At 60.4% G+C, this 17087-nt stretch overlaps 1 protein-coding gene across 1 annotated transcript in view; it reads left to right on the plus strand.

Annotated features, from left to right (window-relative positions):
* LOC146058637 (transient receptor potential cation channel subfamily M member 2-like) overlaps positions 1-17087 on the plus strand; it is a 262847-nt gene that overhangs the window by 128811 nt on the left and 116949 nt on the right. The window lies entirely within an intron of this gene.

Genomic DNA, 17087 nt, shown 5'->3' on the forward strand with positions numbered 1-17087 from the left:
CAGCACAAGAAATGCACAGGTAGAGACTGGACAGGGAGATAATTATAGACCTCATCTGCAGCTGCCCCCACCTTTAAAATTTAACCATTTCCCTGCTGGACAATGGACACTGTAACGAACCTGCCCCCTCACCTAAGTATCTGTAACTTAAGGATATACATACATATTAAAAAATGCTCATTACATACTGGAATGCAAAGGACAGGATAGGGGTAACTTAGCCCAGATGACCCAGATCTCCTTCAAAAAGATCTGTATCTTGTTACCCTAAACTGGATTTATGATGACCAGGGAGCCGGGTGTCGTGCCATTCTGTGCATGACAAACTCCTATTAAATCCAGAACCCTGGTCTGGTCACCTTATCAGAAAAACAGGATTTGCCCTTTCCCCCTGGCCTGGATACATGCAGGTCCAGCACAGGACACAGCCTGTCGGCCATCTTGTCCCAGCCACTTAGGTCACATCTATGCTGAAAGAATATAAGAGATAACATCTATAATACACCCAATGGGAGAACCTATCATTTTGGGAAGTGATTGTAATTAGCACTCTCATCATTAACCTCCTCATTAGGTATCAGAGGTAGTCTTTCTAATAAATAGTTTTTTGGGGGGCCCAAACAAACTAAGCACTTCAGCCACAAAAAGTTGCAGTCCATGTGGCTGTGTTAAGCTTGGTTTGACTACATTGCAGCAACTGAGGCTAGATAAGGCCCAAAAAAAAAAAGACAAGAATAATTGATTCAGTATGTGAGGCTTGTTTTGCAGTATCTGAAGACAACATAGACCATCCCCAGTGCCCTCATTGATAAAATAATATTTCCAGACTCAAACAATGAATGATCTTACTAATCAATGCATCCATACCAGCCATACACACGTACTTCCTCTCCAGCCCCTGTTCCGCCAGCTTCTCCATGAGCTAAGCATTTCTTTTAATCTTAAATTGTCTTAGTTAATTTCATTTAATTGCTTGTTTGATTAAGTCATCAATCCTGCCTTCCATTACATACGTACAGTACTCCACCTGCATTCTCTGTACTGGCCTCAGGCTTCTGATCTAGCTCTAGATTAATGGAAGCTTTCAGATTTTCACTTTGCTATGATGTCATACAGTTTCAGAGGCGGAACTAGCAAGCTGTGGGCCCAGGTGCAAAAATATGCTTCCCCCCCTTCCCCATTACACTCACATTACACCACATAGTAGTGCCACATGTACACTTTGCGCCAGGTAGAGCCCCTCATACCCCTTTCATAACCGGGTTATTGCCTTGTCAATGTGCGATGTGAAAGGACAAAACAAGGACCAACTGTGTATAATGGGCGACACGGGTGTAGTGTGAAAGGATCGGACCCGGGATCAAAATACTGGGTCTGACCGAGGATAGCAATCTAATAGATCCCCTTAGACACACTGCACCAGGATTAAGTATACCCTAATGCCCATTACACATTGTCATACACTGTAATATCATTTACACATTGTCACACTGCAGTACCTATTACACTTTATGTCACACACCATAATCACCATAATGCCTATTACATATTGTTTCCCACTGTAATCGCCATTACCGCACAACCCATTGCACATTATCGCACACCGCAGTGCCCCGTTCACATTGCCGCACACCGTATTGCCCATTACACATTGCCGCACACCGTATTGCCCAATACACATTGTCGCACACCGTATTGCCCAATACACATTGTCGCACACCGCACAGCCCATTACACATTGTCGCACACCGTATTGCCCATTACACATTGTGGCGGCCCTGTTTGTTGTGTGCTCAGCTCCTATGCTGCTGAGCGGCTCATAAAATCGCTGACAGGCATTTTAAATATGGTGCAGACTAGTGAGCCAGTGCGGGTCATCAGCCAATCGCTAACTGCGGTTGCCGGTCCGTGAGCTCTGATAGGCTGGTGGACAGGAGCCATATTTCAAATGTCCGCCAGCACTGGTTTAAGCCACTAAGCAAACAAGGAGCTGACCACACACCACACAGAGCCATGGTGGTGGGCGGTGAGTGGCCATCTCTCCACCCCTCTCACCCCTGCATCTCTCACTCCCTCCACCTCTCCACCCCCATCACCCCTGCATCTCTCACTCCCCCCACCTCTCCACCCCCATCACCCCTGCATCTCTGACTCCCTCCACCTCTCCACCCCCATCACCCCTGCATCTCTGACTCCCTCCACCTCTCCACCCCCATCACGCCTGCATCTCTGACTCCCTCCACCTCTCCACCCCCATCACCCATGCATCTCTGACTCCCTCCACCTCTCCACCCCTCTCACCCCTGCATCTCTCACTCCCTCCACCTCTCCACCCCCATCACCCCTGCATCTCTCACTCCCTCCACCTCTCCACCCCCATCACCCCTGCATCTCTGACTCCCTCCACTTCTCCACCCCCATCACCCCTGCATCTCTCACTCCCTCCACCTCTCCACCCCTCTCACCCCTGCATCTCTCACTCCCTCCACCTCTCCACCCCCATCACCCCTGCATCTCTCACTCCCTCCACCTCTCCACCCCCATCACCCCTGCATCTCTGACTCCCTCCACCTCTCCACCCCCATCACCCCTGCATCTCTCACTCCCTCCACCTCTCCACCCCTCTCACCCCTGCATCTCTCACTCCCTCCACCTCTCCACCCCCATCACCCATGCATCTCTCACTCCCTCCACCTCTCCACCCCCATCACCCCTGCATCTCTCACTCCCTCCACCTCTCCACCCCCATCACCCCTGCATCTCTGACTCCCTCCACCTCTCCACCCCCATCACCCATGCATCTCTGACTCCCTCCACCTCTCCACCCCCATCACCCCTGCATCTCTGACTCCCTCCACCTCTCCACCCCCATCACCCCTGCATCTCTGACTCCCTCCACCTCTCCACCCCCATCACCCATGCATCTCTGACTCCCTCCACCTCTCCACCCCCATCACCCCTGCATCTCTCACTCCCTCCACCTCTCCACCCCCATCACCCCTGCATCTCTCACTCCCTCCATCTCTCCACCCCCATCACCCATGCATCTCTCACTCCCTCCACCTCTCCATCCCCATCACCCCTGCATCTCTCACTCCCCCCACCTCTCCATCCCCATCACCCCTGCATCTCTCACTCCCTCCACCTCTCCACCCCCATCACCCATGCATCTCTGACTCCCTCCACCTCTCCACCCCTATCACCCCTGCATCTCTGACTCCCTCCACCTCTCCACCCCCATCACCCCTGCATCTCTGACTCCCTTCACCTCTCCACCCCCATCACCCCTGCATCTCTGACTCCCTCCACCTCTCCACCCACATCACCCCTGCATCTCTGACTCTCTCCACCTCTCCACCCACATCACCCCTGCATCTCTCACTCCCCCCACCTCTCCACCCCCATCACCCCTGCATCTCTGACTCCCTCCACCTCTCCACCCCCATCACCCCTGCATCTCTCACTCCCTCCACCTCTCCACCCCATCACCCCTGCATCTCTGACTCCCTCCACCTCTCCACCCCCATCACCCCTGCATCTCTCACTCCCTCCACCTCTCCACCCCCATCACCCCTGCATCTCTGACTCCCTCCACCTCTCCACCCCCATCACCCCTGCATCTCTCACTCCCTTCACCTCTCCACCCCCATCACCCCTGCATCTCTCACTCCCTCCACCTCTCCACCCCCATCACCCCTGCATCTCTGACTCCCTCCACTTCTCCACCCCCATCACCCCTGCATCTCTCACTCCCTCCACCTCTCCACCCCTCTCACCCCTGCATCTCTCACTCCCTCCACCTCTCCACCCCCATCACCCCTGCATCTCTCACTCCCTCCACCTCTCCACCCCCATCACCCCTGCATCTCTGACTCCCTCCACCTCTCCACCCCCATCACCCCTGCATCTCTCACTCCCTCCACCTCTCCACCCCTCTCACCCCTGCATCTCTCACTCCCTCCACCTCTCCACCCCCATCACCCATGCATCTCTCACTCCCTCCACCTCTCCACCCCCATCACCCCTGCATCTCTCACTCCCTCCACCTCTCCACCCCCATCACCCCTGCATCTCTGACTCCCTCCACCTCTCCACCCCCATCACCCATGCATCTCTGACTCCCTCCACCTCTCCACCCCCATCACCCCTGCATCTCTGACTCCCTCCACCTCTCCACCCCCATCACCCCTGCATCTCTGACTCCCTCCACCTCTCCACCCCCATCACCCATGCATCTCTGACTCCCTCCACCTCTCCACCCCCATCACCCCTGCATCTCTCACTCCCTCCACCTCTCCACCCCCATCACCCCTGCATCTCTCACTCCCTCCATCTCTCCACCCCCATCACCCATGCATCTCTCACTCCCTCCACCTCTCCATCCCCATCACCCCTGCATCTCTCACTCCCCCCACCTCTCCATCCCCATCACCCCTGCATCTCTCACTCCCTCCACCTCTCCACCCCCATCACCCATGCATCTCTGACTCCCTCCACCTCTCCACCCCTATCACCCCTGCATCTCTGACTCCCTCCACCTCTCCACCCCCATCACCCCTGCATCTCTGACTCCCTTCACCTCTCCACCCCCATCACCCCTGCATCTCTGACTCCCTCCACCTCTCCACCCACATCACCCCTGCATCTCTGACTCTCTCCACCTCTCCACCCACATCACCCCTGCATCTCTCACTCCCCCCACCTCTCCACCCCCATCACCCCTGCATCTCTGACTCCCTCCACCTCTCCACCCCCATCACCCCTGCATCTCTCACTCCCTCCACCTCTCCACCCCATCACCCCTGCATCTCTGACTCCCTCCACCTCTCCACCCCCATCACCCCTGCATCTCTCACTCCCTCCACCTCTCCACCCCCATCACCCCTGCATCTCTCACTCCCTCCACCTCTCCACCCCCATCACCCCTGCATCTCTCACTCCCTCCACCTCTCCACCCCCATCACCCATGCATCTCTCACTCCCTCCACCTCTCCACCCCCATCACCCCTGCATCTCTGACTCCCTCCATCTCTCCACCCCCATCACCCCTGCATCTCTCACTCCCTCCACCTCTCCACCCCCATCACCCATGCATCTCTCACTCCCTCCACCTCTCCACCCCCATCACCCCTGCATCTCTGACTCCCTCCACCTCTCCACCCCCATCACCCCTGCATCTCTGACTCCCTCCACCTCTCCACCCCCATCACCCCTGCATCTCTCACTCCCTCCATCTCTTCACCCCCATCACCCCTGCATCTCTCACTCCCTCCACCTCTCCACCCCCATCACCCCTGCATCTTTGACTCCCTCCACCTCTCCACCCCATCACCCCTGCATCTCTCACTCCCTCCACCTCTCCACCCCCATCACCCCTGCATCTCTCACTCCCTTCACCTCTCCACCCCCATCACCCCTGCATCTCTCACTCCCTCCACCTCTCCACCCCCATCACCCCTGCATCTCTGACTCCCCCCACCTCTCCACCCCCATCACCCCTGCATCTCACTCCCTCCACCTCTCCACCCCCATCACCCCTGCATCTCTGACTCCCTCCACCTCTCCACCCCCATCACCCCTGCATCTCTCACTCCCTCCACCTCTCCACCCCCATCACCCCTGCATCTCTCACTCCCTCCACCTCTCCACCCCCATCACCCCTGCATCTCTCACTCCCTCCACCTCTGCACCCCCATCACCCCTGCATCTCTCACTCCCTCCACCTCTCCACCCCCATCACCCATGCATCTCTGACTCCCTCCACCTCTGCACCCCCATCACCCCTGCATCTCTGACTCCCTCATCCTCTCCACCCCCATCACCCCTGCATCTCTCACTCCCTTCACCTCTCCACCCCCATCACCCCTGCATCTCTGACTCCCTCCACCTCTCCACCCCCATCACCCCTGCATCTCTCACTCCCTCCACCTCTCCACCCCCATCACCCCTGCCTCTCTCACTCCCTCCACCTCTCCACCCCCATCACCCCTGCATCTCTGACTCCCTCCACCTCTCCACCCCCATCACCCCTGCATCTCTGACTCCCTCCACCTCTCCACCCCCATCACCCCTGCATCTCTGACTCCCTCCACCTCTCCACCCCCATCACCTCTGCATCTCTGACTCCCTCCACCTCTCCACCCCCATCACCCCTGCATCTCTCACTCCCTCCACCTCTGCACCCCCATCACCCCTGCATCTCTCACTCCCCCCACTTCTCCACCCCCATCACCCCTGCATCTCTGACTCCCCCCACCTCTCCAACCCCATCACCCCTGCATCTCACTCCCTCCACCTCTCCACCCCCATCACCCCTGCATCTCTGACTCCCTCCACCTCTCCACCCCTATGACCCATGCATCTCTCACTCCCTCCACCTCTCCACCCCTATCACCCCTGCATCTCTGACTCCCTCCACCTCTCCACCCCCATCACCCCTGCATCTCTCACTCCCCCCACCTCTCCGCCCCCATCACCCCTGCATCTCTGACTCCCTCCACCTCTCCACCCCCATCACCCCTGCATCTCTCACTCCCTCCACCTCTCCACCCCCATCACCCCTGCATCTCTCACTCCCCCCACCTCTCCACCCCTATCACCCCTGCATCTCTCACTCCCCCCACCTCTCCACCCCCATCACCCCTGCATCTCTCACTCCCTCCACCTCTACACCCCCATCACCCCTGCATCTCTGACTCCCTCCACCTCTCCACCCCCATCACCCCTGCATCTCTGACTCCCTCCACCTCTCCACCCCCATCACCCCTGCATCTCTGACTCCCTCCACCTCTCCACCCCCATCACCCCTGCATCTCTGACTCCCTCCACCTCTCCATCCCCATCACCCCTGCATCTCTCACTCCCCCCACCTCTCCACCCCCATCACCCCTGCATCTCTGACTCCCTCCACCTCTCCACCCCCATCACCCCTGCATCTCTGACTCCCTCCACCTCTCCACCCCCATCACGCCTGCATCTCTGACTCCCTCCACCTCTCCACCCCCATCACCCATGCATCTCTGACTCCCTCCACCTCTCCACCCCCATCACCCCTGCATCTCTCACTCCCCCCACCTCTCCACCCCCATCACCCCTGCATCTCTCACTCCCTCCAACTCTCCACCCCCATCACCCCTGCATCTCTGACTCCCTCCACCTCTCCACCCCCATCACCCCTGCATCTCTCACTCCCCCCACCTCTCCACCCCCATCACCCCTGCATCTCTCACTCCCTCCAACTCTCCACCCCTATCACCCCTGCATCTCTGACTCCCTCCACCTCTCCACCCCCATCACCCCTGAAACTCTGACTCCCTCCACCTCTCCACCCCCATCACCCCTGCATCTCTGACTCCCTCCACCTCTCCACCCCCATCACCCCTGCATCTCTCACTCCCTCCACCTCTGCACCCCCATCACCCCTGCATCTCTGACTCCCTCCACCTCTCCACCCCATCACCCCTGCATCTCTCACTCCCTCCACCTCTCCACCCCCATCACCACTGCATCTCTCACTCCCTCCATCTCTCCACCCCCATCACCCCTGCATCTCTGACTCCTCCCACCTCTCCACCCCCATCACCCCTGCATCTCTCACTCCCTCCACCTCTCCACCCCCATCACCCATGCATCTCTGACTCCCTCCACCTCTCCACCCCCATCACCCCTGCATCTCTCACTCCCTCCACCTCTCCACCCCCATCACCCCTGCATCTCTCACTCCCTTCACCTCTCCACCCCCATCACCCCTGCATCTCTCACTCCCTCCACCTCTCCACCCCCATCACCCCTGCATCTCTGACTCCCCCCACCTCTCCACCCCCATCACCCCTGCATCTTACTCCCTCCACCTCTCCACCCCCATCACACCTGCATCTCTGACTCCCTCCACCTCTCCACCCCCATCACCCCTGCATCTCTCACTCCCTCCACCTCTCCACCCCCATCACCCCTGCATCTCTCACTCCCTCCACCTCTCCACCCCCATCACCCCTGCATCTCTCACTCCCTCCACCTCTCCACCCCCATCACCCCTGCATCTCTCACTCCCTCCACCTCTGCACCCCCATCACCCATGCATCTCTGACTCCCTCCACCTCTGCACCCCCATCACCCCTGCATCTCTGACTCCCTCATCCTCTCCACCCCCATCACCCCTGCATCTCTCACTCCCTCCACCTCTACACCCCCATCACCCCTGCATCTCTGACTCCCTCCACCTCTCCACCCCCATCACCCCTGCATCTCTGACTCCCTCCACCTCTCCACCCCCATCACCCCTGCATCTCTGACTCCCTCCACCTCTCCACCCCCATCACCCCTGCATCTCTGACTCCCTCCACCTCTCCATCCCCATCACCCCTGCATCTCTCACTCCCCCCACCTCTCCACCCCCATCACCCCTGCATCTCTGACTCCCTCCACCTCTCCACCCCCATCACCCCTGCATCTCTGACTCCCTCCACCTCTCCACCCCCATCACGCCTGCATCTCTGACTCCCTCCACCTCTCCACCCCCATCACCCATGCATCTCTGACTCCCTCCACCTCTCCACCCCCATCACCCCTGCATCTCTCACTCCCCCCACCTCTCCACCCCCATCACCCCTGCATCTCTGACTCCCTCCACCTCTCCACCCCCATCACCCCTGCATCTCTCACTCCCTCCACCTCTCCACCCCCATCACCCCTGCATCTCTCACTCCCTCCACCTCTCCATCACCATCACCCCTGCATCTCTCACTCCCTCCACCTCTCCACCCCCATCACCCCTGCATCTCTCACTCCCTCCACCTCTCCACCCCCATCACCCCTGCATCTCTCACTCCCTCCACCTCTGCACCCCCATCACCCCTGCATCTCTCACTCCCTCCACCTCTCCACCCCCAATCACCTATGCATCTCTGACTCCCTCCACCTCTGCACCCCCATCACCTCTGCATCTCTGACTCCCTCATCCTCTCCACCCCCATCACCCCTGCATCTCTCACTCCCTTCACCTCTCCACCCCCATCACCCCTGCATCTCTGACTCCCTCCACCTCTCCACCCCCATCACCCATGCATCTCTGACTCCCTCCACCTCTCCACCCCCATCACCCCTGCATCTCTGACTCCCTCCACCTCTCCACCCCCATCACCTCTGCATCTCTGACTCCCTCCACCTCTCCACCCCCATCACCCCTGCATCTCTGACTCCCTCCACCTCTCCACCCCATCACCCCTGCATCTCTCACTCCCTCCACCTCTCCACCCCCATCACCCCTGCATCTCTCACTCCCTCCACCTCTCCACCCCCATCACCCCTGCATCTCTCACTCCCCCCACCTCTCCACCCCCATCACCCTTGCATCTCTGACTCCCTCCACCTCTCTACCCCCATCACCCCTGCATCTCTGACTCCCTCCACCTCTCCACCCCATCACCCCTGCATCTCTCACTCCCTCCACCTCTCCACCCCCATCACCCCTGCATCTCTCACTCCCTCCACCTCTCCACCCCCATCACCCCTGCATCTCTCACTCCCTCCACCTCTCCACCCCCATCACCCCTGCATCTCTGACTCCCTCCACCTCTCCACCCCCATCACCCCTGCATCTCTGACTCCCTCCACCTCTCCACCCCCATCACCCCTGCATCTCTGACTCCCTCCACCTCTCCACCCCCATCACCCCTGCATCTCTGACTCCCTCCACCTCTCCACCCCCATCACCCCTGCATCTCTGACTCCCTCCACCTCTCCACCCCCATCACCTCTGCATCTCTGACTCCCTCCACCTCTCCACCCCCATCACCCCTGCATCTCTGACTCCCTCCACCTCTCCACCCCATAACCCCTGCATCTCTCACTCCCTCCACCTCTCCACCCCCATCACCCCTGCATCTCTCACTCCCTCCACCTCTCCACCCCCATCACCCCTGCATCTCTCACTCCCCCCACCTCTCCACCCCCATCACCCTTGCATCTCTGACTCCCTCCACCTCTCTACCCCATCACCCCTGCATCTCTGACTCCCTCCACCTCTCCACCCCATCACCCCTGCATCTCTCACTCCCTCCACCTCTCCACCCCCATCACCCCTGCATCTCTCACTCCCTCCACCTCTCCACCCCCATCACCCCTGCATCTCTCACTCCCTCCACCTCTCCACCCCCATCACCCCTGCATCTTTGACTCCCTCCACCTCTCCACCCCCATCACCCCTGCATCTCTGACTCCCTCCACCTCTCCACCCCCATCACCCCTGCATCTCTGACTCCCTCCACCTCTCCACCCCCATAACCCCTGCATCTCTTACTCCCCCCACCTCTCCACCCCCATCACCCCTGCATCTCTCACTCCCTCCACCTCTCCACCCCCATCACCCCTGCATCTCTGACTCCCTCCACCTCTCCACCCCCATCACCCCTGCATCTCTGACTCCCTCCACCTCTCCACCCCATCACCCCTGCATCTCTCACTCCCTCCACCTCTCCACCCCCATCACCCCTGCATCTCTGACTCCCTCCACCTCTCCACCCCCATCACCCCTGCATCTCTGACTCCCTCCACCTCTCCACCCCCATCACCCCTGCATCTCTGACTCCCTCCACCTCTCCATCCCCATCACCCCTGCATCTCTCACTCCCTCCACCTCTCCACCCCCATCACACCTGCATCTTTGACTCCCTCCACCTCTTCACCCCATCACCCCTGCATCTCTCACTCCCTTCACCTCTCCACCCCCATCACCCCTGCATCTCTCACTCCCTCCACCTCTCCACCCCCATCACCCCTGCATCTCTCACTCCCTCCACCTCTCCACCCCCATCACCCCTGCATCTCTGACTCCCTCCACCTCTCCACCCCCATCACCCCTGCATCTCTGACTCCCTCCACCTCTCCACCCCCATCACCCCTGCATCTCTGACTCCCTCCACCTCTCCACCCCCATCACCCCTGCATCTCTGACTCCCTCCACCTCTCCACCCCCATCACCCCTGCATCTCTGACTCCCTCCACCTCTCCACCCCATCACCCCTGCATCTCTCACTCCCTCCACCTCCCCACCCCCATCACCCCTGCATCTCTCACTCCCCCCACCTCTCCACCCCCATCACCCCTGCATCTCTCACTCCCTCCACCTCTCCATCACCATCACCCCTGCATCTCTCACTCCCCCCACCTCTCCACCCCCATCACCCCTGCATCTCTCACTCCCCCCACCTCTCCACCCCCATCACCCTTGCATCTCTGACTCCCTCCACCTCTCCACCCCCATCACCCCTGCATCTCTGACTCCCTCCACCTCTCCACCCCCATCACCCCTGCATCTCTGACTCCCTCCACCTCTCCACCCCCATCACCTCTGCATCTCTGACTCCCTCCACCTCTCCACCCCCATCACCCCTGCATCTCTCACTCCCTCTACATCTCTACCCCCATCACCCCTGCATCTCTCACTCCCTCCACCTCTCCACCCCCATCACCCTTGCATCTCTGACTCCCTCCACCTCTCCACCCCCATCACCCCTGCATCTCTGACTCCCTCCACCTCTCCACCCCCATCACCCCTGCATCTCTGACTCCCTCCACCTCTCCACCCCCATCACCCCTGCATCTCTCACTCCCCCCACCTCTCCACCCCCATCACCTCTGCATCTCTGACTCCCTCCACCTCTCCACCCCATCACCCCTGCATCTCTCACTTCCTCCACCTCTCCACCCCCATCACCCCTGCATCTCTGACTCCCTCCACCTCTTCACCCCATCACCCCTGCATCTCTGACTCCCTCCACCTCTCCACCCCCATCACCCCTGCATCTCTCACTCCCTCCATCTCTCCACCCCATCACCCCTTCATCTTTTACTCCCTCCACCTCTCCACCCCCATCACCCCTGCATCTCTGACTCCCTCCACCTCTCCACCCCCATCACCCCTGCATCTCTGACTCCCTCCACCTCTCCACCCCCATCACCCCTGCATCTCTGACTCCCCCCACCTCTCCACCCCCATCACCCCTGCATCTCACTCCCTCCACCTCTCCACCCCCATCACCCCTGCATCTCTGACTCCCTCCACCTCTCCACCCCCATCACACCTGCATCTTTGACTCCCTCCACCTCTTCACCCCATCACCCCTGCATCTCTCACTCCCTTCACCTCTCCACCCCCATCACCCCTGCATCTCTCACTCCCTCCACCTCTCCACCCCCATCACCCCTGCATCTCTCACTCCCTCCACCTCTCCACCCCCATCACCCCTGCATCTCTGACTCCCTCCACCTCTCCACCCCCATCACCCCTGCATCTCTGACTCCCTCCACCTCTCCACCCCCATCACCCCTGCATCTCTGACTCCCTCCACCTCTCCACCCCCATCACCCCTGCATCTCTGACTCCCTCCACCTCTCCACCCCCATCACCCCTGCATCTCTGACTCCCTCCACCTCTCCACCCCATCACCCCTGCATCTCTCACTCCCTCCACCTCCCCACCCCCATCACCCCTGCATCTCTCACTCCCCCCACCTCTCCACCCCCATCACCCCTGCATCTCTCACTCCCTCCACCTCTCCATCACCATCACCCCTGCATCTCTCACTCCCCCCACCTCTCCACCCCCATCACCCCTGCATCTCTCACTCCCCCCACCTCTCCACCCCCATCACCCTTGCATCTCTGACTCCCTCCACCTCTCCACCCCCATCACCCCTGCATCTCTGACTCCCTCCACCTCTCCACCCCCATCACCCCTGCATCTCTGACTCCCTCCACCTCTCCACCCCCATCACCTCTGCATCTCTGACTCCCTCCACCTCTCCACCCCCATCACCCCTGCATCTCTCACTCCCTCTACATCTCTACCCCCATCACCCCTGCATCTCTCACTCCCTCCACCTCTCCACCCCCATCACCCTTGCATCTCTGACTCCCTCCACCTCTCCACCCCCATCACCCCTGCATCTCTGACTCCCTCCACCTCTCCACCCCCATCACCCCTGCATCTCTGACTCCCTCCACCTCTCCACCCCCATCACCCCTGCATCTCTCACTCCCCCCACCTCTCCACCCCCATCACCTCTGCATCTCTGACTCCCTCCACCTCTCCACCCCATCACCCCTGCATCTCTCACTTCCTCCACCTCTCCACCCCCATCACCCCTGCATCTCTGACTCCCTCCACCTCTTCACCCCATCACCCCTGCATCTCTGACTCCCTCCACCTCTCCACCCCCATCACCCCTGCATCTCTCACTCCCTCCATCTCTCCACCCCATCACCCCTTCATCTTTTACTCCCTCCACCTCTCCACCCCCATCACCCCTGCATCTCTGACTCCCTCCACCTCTCCACCCCCATCACCCCTGCATCTCTGACTCCCTCCACCTCTCCACCCCCATCACCCCTGCATCTCTGACTCCCCCCACCTCTCCACCCCCATCACCCCTGCATCTCACTCCCTCCACCTCTCCACCCCCATCACCCCTGCATCTCTGACTCCCTCCACCTCTCCACCCCCATCACCCCTGCATCTCTCACTCCCTCCACCTCTCCACCCCCATCACCCCTGCATCTCTCACTCCCTCCACCTCTCCACCCCCATCACCCCTGCATCTCTCACTCCCTCCACCTCTGCACCCCCATCACCCCTGCATCTCTCACTCCCTCCACCTCTCCACCCCCATCACCCATGCATCTCTGACTCCCTCCACCTCTGCACCCCCATCACCCCTGCATCTCTGACTCCCTCATCCTCTCCACCCCCATCACCCCTGCATCTCTCACTCCCTCCACCTCTACACCCCCATCACCCCTGCATCTCTGACTCCCTCCACCTCTCCACCCCCATCACCCCTGCATCTCTGACTCCCTCCACCTCTCCACCCCCATCACCCCTGCATCTCTGACTCCCTCCACCTCTCCACCCCCATCACCCCTGCATCTCTGACTCCCTCCACCTCTCCACCCCCATCACCCCTGCATCTCTGACTCCCTCCACCTCTCCACCCCATCACCCCTGCATCTCTCACTCCCTCCACCTCCCCACCCCCATCACCCCTGCATCTCTCACTCCCCCCACCTCTCCACCCCCATCACCCCTGCATCTCTCACTCCCTCCACCTCTCCATCACCATCACCCCTGCATCTCTCACTCCCCCCACCTCTCCACCCCCATCACCCCTGCATCTCTCACTCCCCCCACCTCTCCACCCCCATCACCCTTGCATCTCTGACTCCCTCCACCTCTCCACCCCCATCACCCCTGCATCTCTGACTCCCTCCACCTCTCCACCCCCATCACCCCTGCATCTCTGACTCCCTCCACCTCTCCACCCCCATCACCTCTGCATCTCTGACTCCCTCCACCTCTCCACCCCCATCACCCCTGCATCTCTCACTCCCCCCACCTCTCCACCCCCATCACCTCTGCATCTCTGACTCCCTCCACCTCTCCACCCCATCACCCCTGCATCTCTCACTTCCTCCACCTCTCCACCCCCATCACCCCTGCATCTCTGACTCCCTCCACCTCTCCACCCCCATCACCCCTGCATCTCTGACTCCCTCCACCTCTCCACCCCATCACCCCTGCATCTCTCACTCCCTCCACCTCTCCACCCCCATCACCCCTGCATCTCTGACTCCCTCCACCTCTCCACCCCCATCACCCCTGCATCTCTGACTCCCTCCACCTCTCCACCCCCATCACCCCTGCATCTCTGACTCCCTCCACCTCTCCACCCCCATCACCCCTGCATCTCTCACTCCCTCCATCTCTCCACCCCATCACCCCTTCATCTTTTACTCCCTCCACCTCTCCACCCCCATCACCCCTGCATCTCTCACTCCCTCCACCTCTCCACCCCCATCACCCATGCATCTCTCACTCCCTCCACCTCTGCACCCCCATCACCCCTGCATCTCTGACTCCCTCATCCTCTCCACCCCCATCACCCCTGCATCTCTCACTCCCTTCACCTCTCCACCCCCATCACCCCTGCATCTCTGACTCCCTCCACCTCTCCACCCCCATCACCCCTGCATCTCTCACTCCCTCCACCTCTCCACCCCCATCACCCCTGCATCTCTCACTCCCTCCACCTCTCTACCCCCATCACCCCTGCATCTCTGACTCCCTCCACCTCTCCACCCACATCACCCCTGCATCTCTGACTCCCTCCACCTCTCCACCCCCATCACCCCTGCATCTCTGACTCCCTCCACCTCTCCACCCCCATTACCTCTGCATCTCTGACTCCCTCCACCTCTCCACCCCCATCACCCCTGCATCTCTCACTCCCTCCACCTCTCCACCCCCATCACCCCTGCATCTCTCCATCACCATCACCCCTGCATCTCTCACTTCCCCCACCTCTCCACCCCATCACCCCTGCATCTCTCACTCCCTTCACCTCTCCACCCCCATCACCCATGCATCTCTTACTCCCCCCACCTCTCCACCCCCATCACCCCTGCATCTCTGACTCCCTCCATCTCTCCACCCCCATCACCCCTGCATCTCTGACTAGCTCCACCTCTCCACCCCCATCACCCCTGCATCTCTCACTCCCTCCACCTCTCCACCCCCATCACCCATGCATCTCTCACTCCCTCCACCTCTCCAACCCCATCACCCCTGCATCTCTGACTCCCTCCACCTCTGCACCCCCATCACCCATGCATCTCTGACTCCCTCCACCTCTCCACCCCCATCACCCCTGCATCTCTGACTCCCTCCACCTCTCCACCCCCATCACCCCTGCACCTCTAACTCCCTCCACCTCTCCACCCCCATCACCCATGCATCTCTGACTCCCTCCACCTCTCCACCCCCATCACCCCTGCATCTCTGACTCCCTCCACCTCTGCACCCCCATCACCCCTGCATCTCTGACTCCCTCCACCTCTCCACCCCCATCACCCATGCATCTCTGACTCCCTCCACCTCTCCACCCCCATCACCCCTGCATCTCTGACTCCCTCCACCTCTCCACCCCCATCACCCCTGCATCTCTCACTCCCTCCACCTCTCCACCCCCATCACCCATGCATCTCTGACTCCCTCCACCTCTCCACCCCCATCACCCATGCATCTCTGACTCCCTCCACCTCTACACCCCCATCACCCCTGCATCTCTCACTCCCTCCACCTCTCCACCCCCATCACCCCTGCATCTCTCACTCCCTCCACCTCTCCACCCCATCACCCCTGCATCTCTGACTCCCTCCACCTCTCCACCCCCATTACCCCTGCATCTCTCACTCTCTCCATCTCTCCACCCCCATCACCCCTGCATCTCTCACTCCCTCCACCTCTCCACCCCCATCACCCCTGCATCTCTCACTCCCTCCACCTCTCCACCCCCATCACCCCTGCATCTCTCACTCCCTCCACCTCTCCACCCCCATCACCTCTGCATCTCTCACTCCCTCCACCTCTCCACCCCCATCTCCAATGCATCTCTGACTCCCTCCACCTCTTCACCCCCATCACCCCTGCATCTCTGACTCCCTCCACCTCTCCACCCCCATCATCCCTGCATCTCTGACTCCCTCCACCTCTCCACCCCCATCACCCCTGCATCTCTCACTCCCTCCACCTCTCCACCCCCATCACCCCTGCATCTCTCACTCTCTCCACCTCTCCACCCCCATCACCCCTGCATCTCTCACTCCCCCCACCTCTCCACCCCCATCACCCATGCATCTCTGACTCCCCCCACCTCTGCACCCCCATCACCCCTGCATCTCTGACTCCCTCCACCTCTCCACCCCCATCATCCCTGCATCTCTGACTCCCTCCACCTCTCCACCCCCATCACCCCTGCATCTCTGACTCCCTCCACCTCTCTACCCCCATCACCCATGCATCTCTGACTCCCTCCACCACTCCACCCCCATCACCCCTGCATCTCTCACTCCCTCCACCTCTCCACCCCCATCACCCATGCATCTCTGACTCCCTCCACCTCTGCACCCCCATAACCCCTGCATCTCTGACTCCCTCATCCTTTTCACCCCCATCCCCCCTGCATCTCTCACTCCCTCCACCTCTCCACCCCACCCCACCACCCCTGCATCTCTCACTCCCTCCACCTCTCCAC

This window comes from Crinia signifera, chromosome 2 (assembly GCF_055691185.1).
Source record: "Crinia signifera chromosome 2, ASM5569118v1, whole genome shotgun sequence".
NCBI classification, from domain to species: Eukaryota; Metazoa; Chordata; class Amphibia; order Anura; family Myobatrachidae; genus Crinia; species Crinia signifera.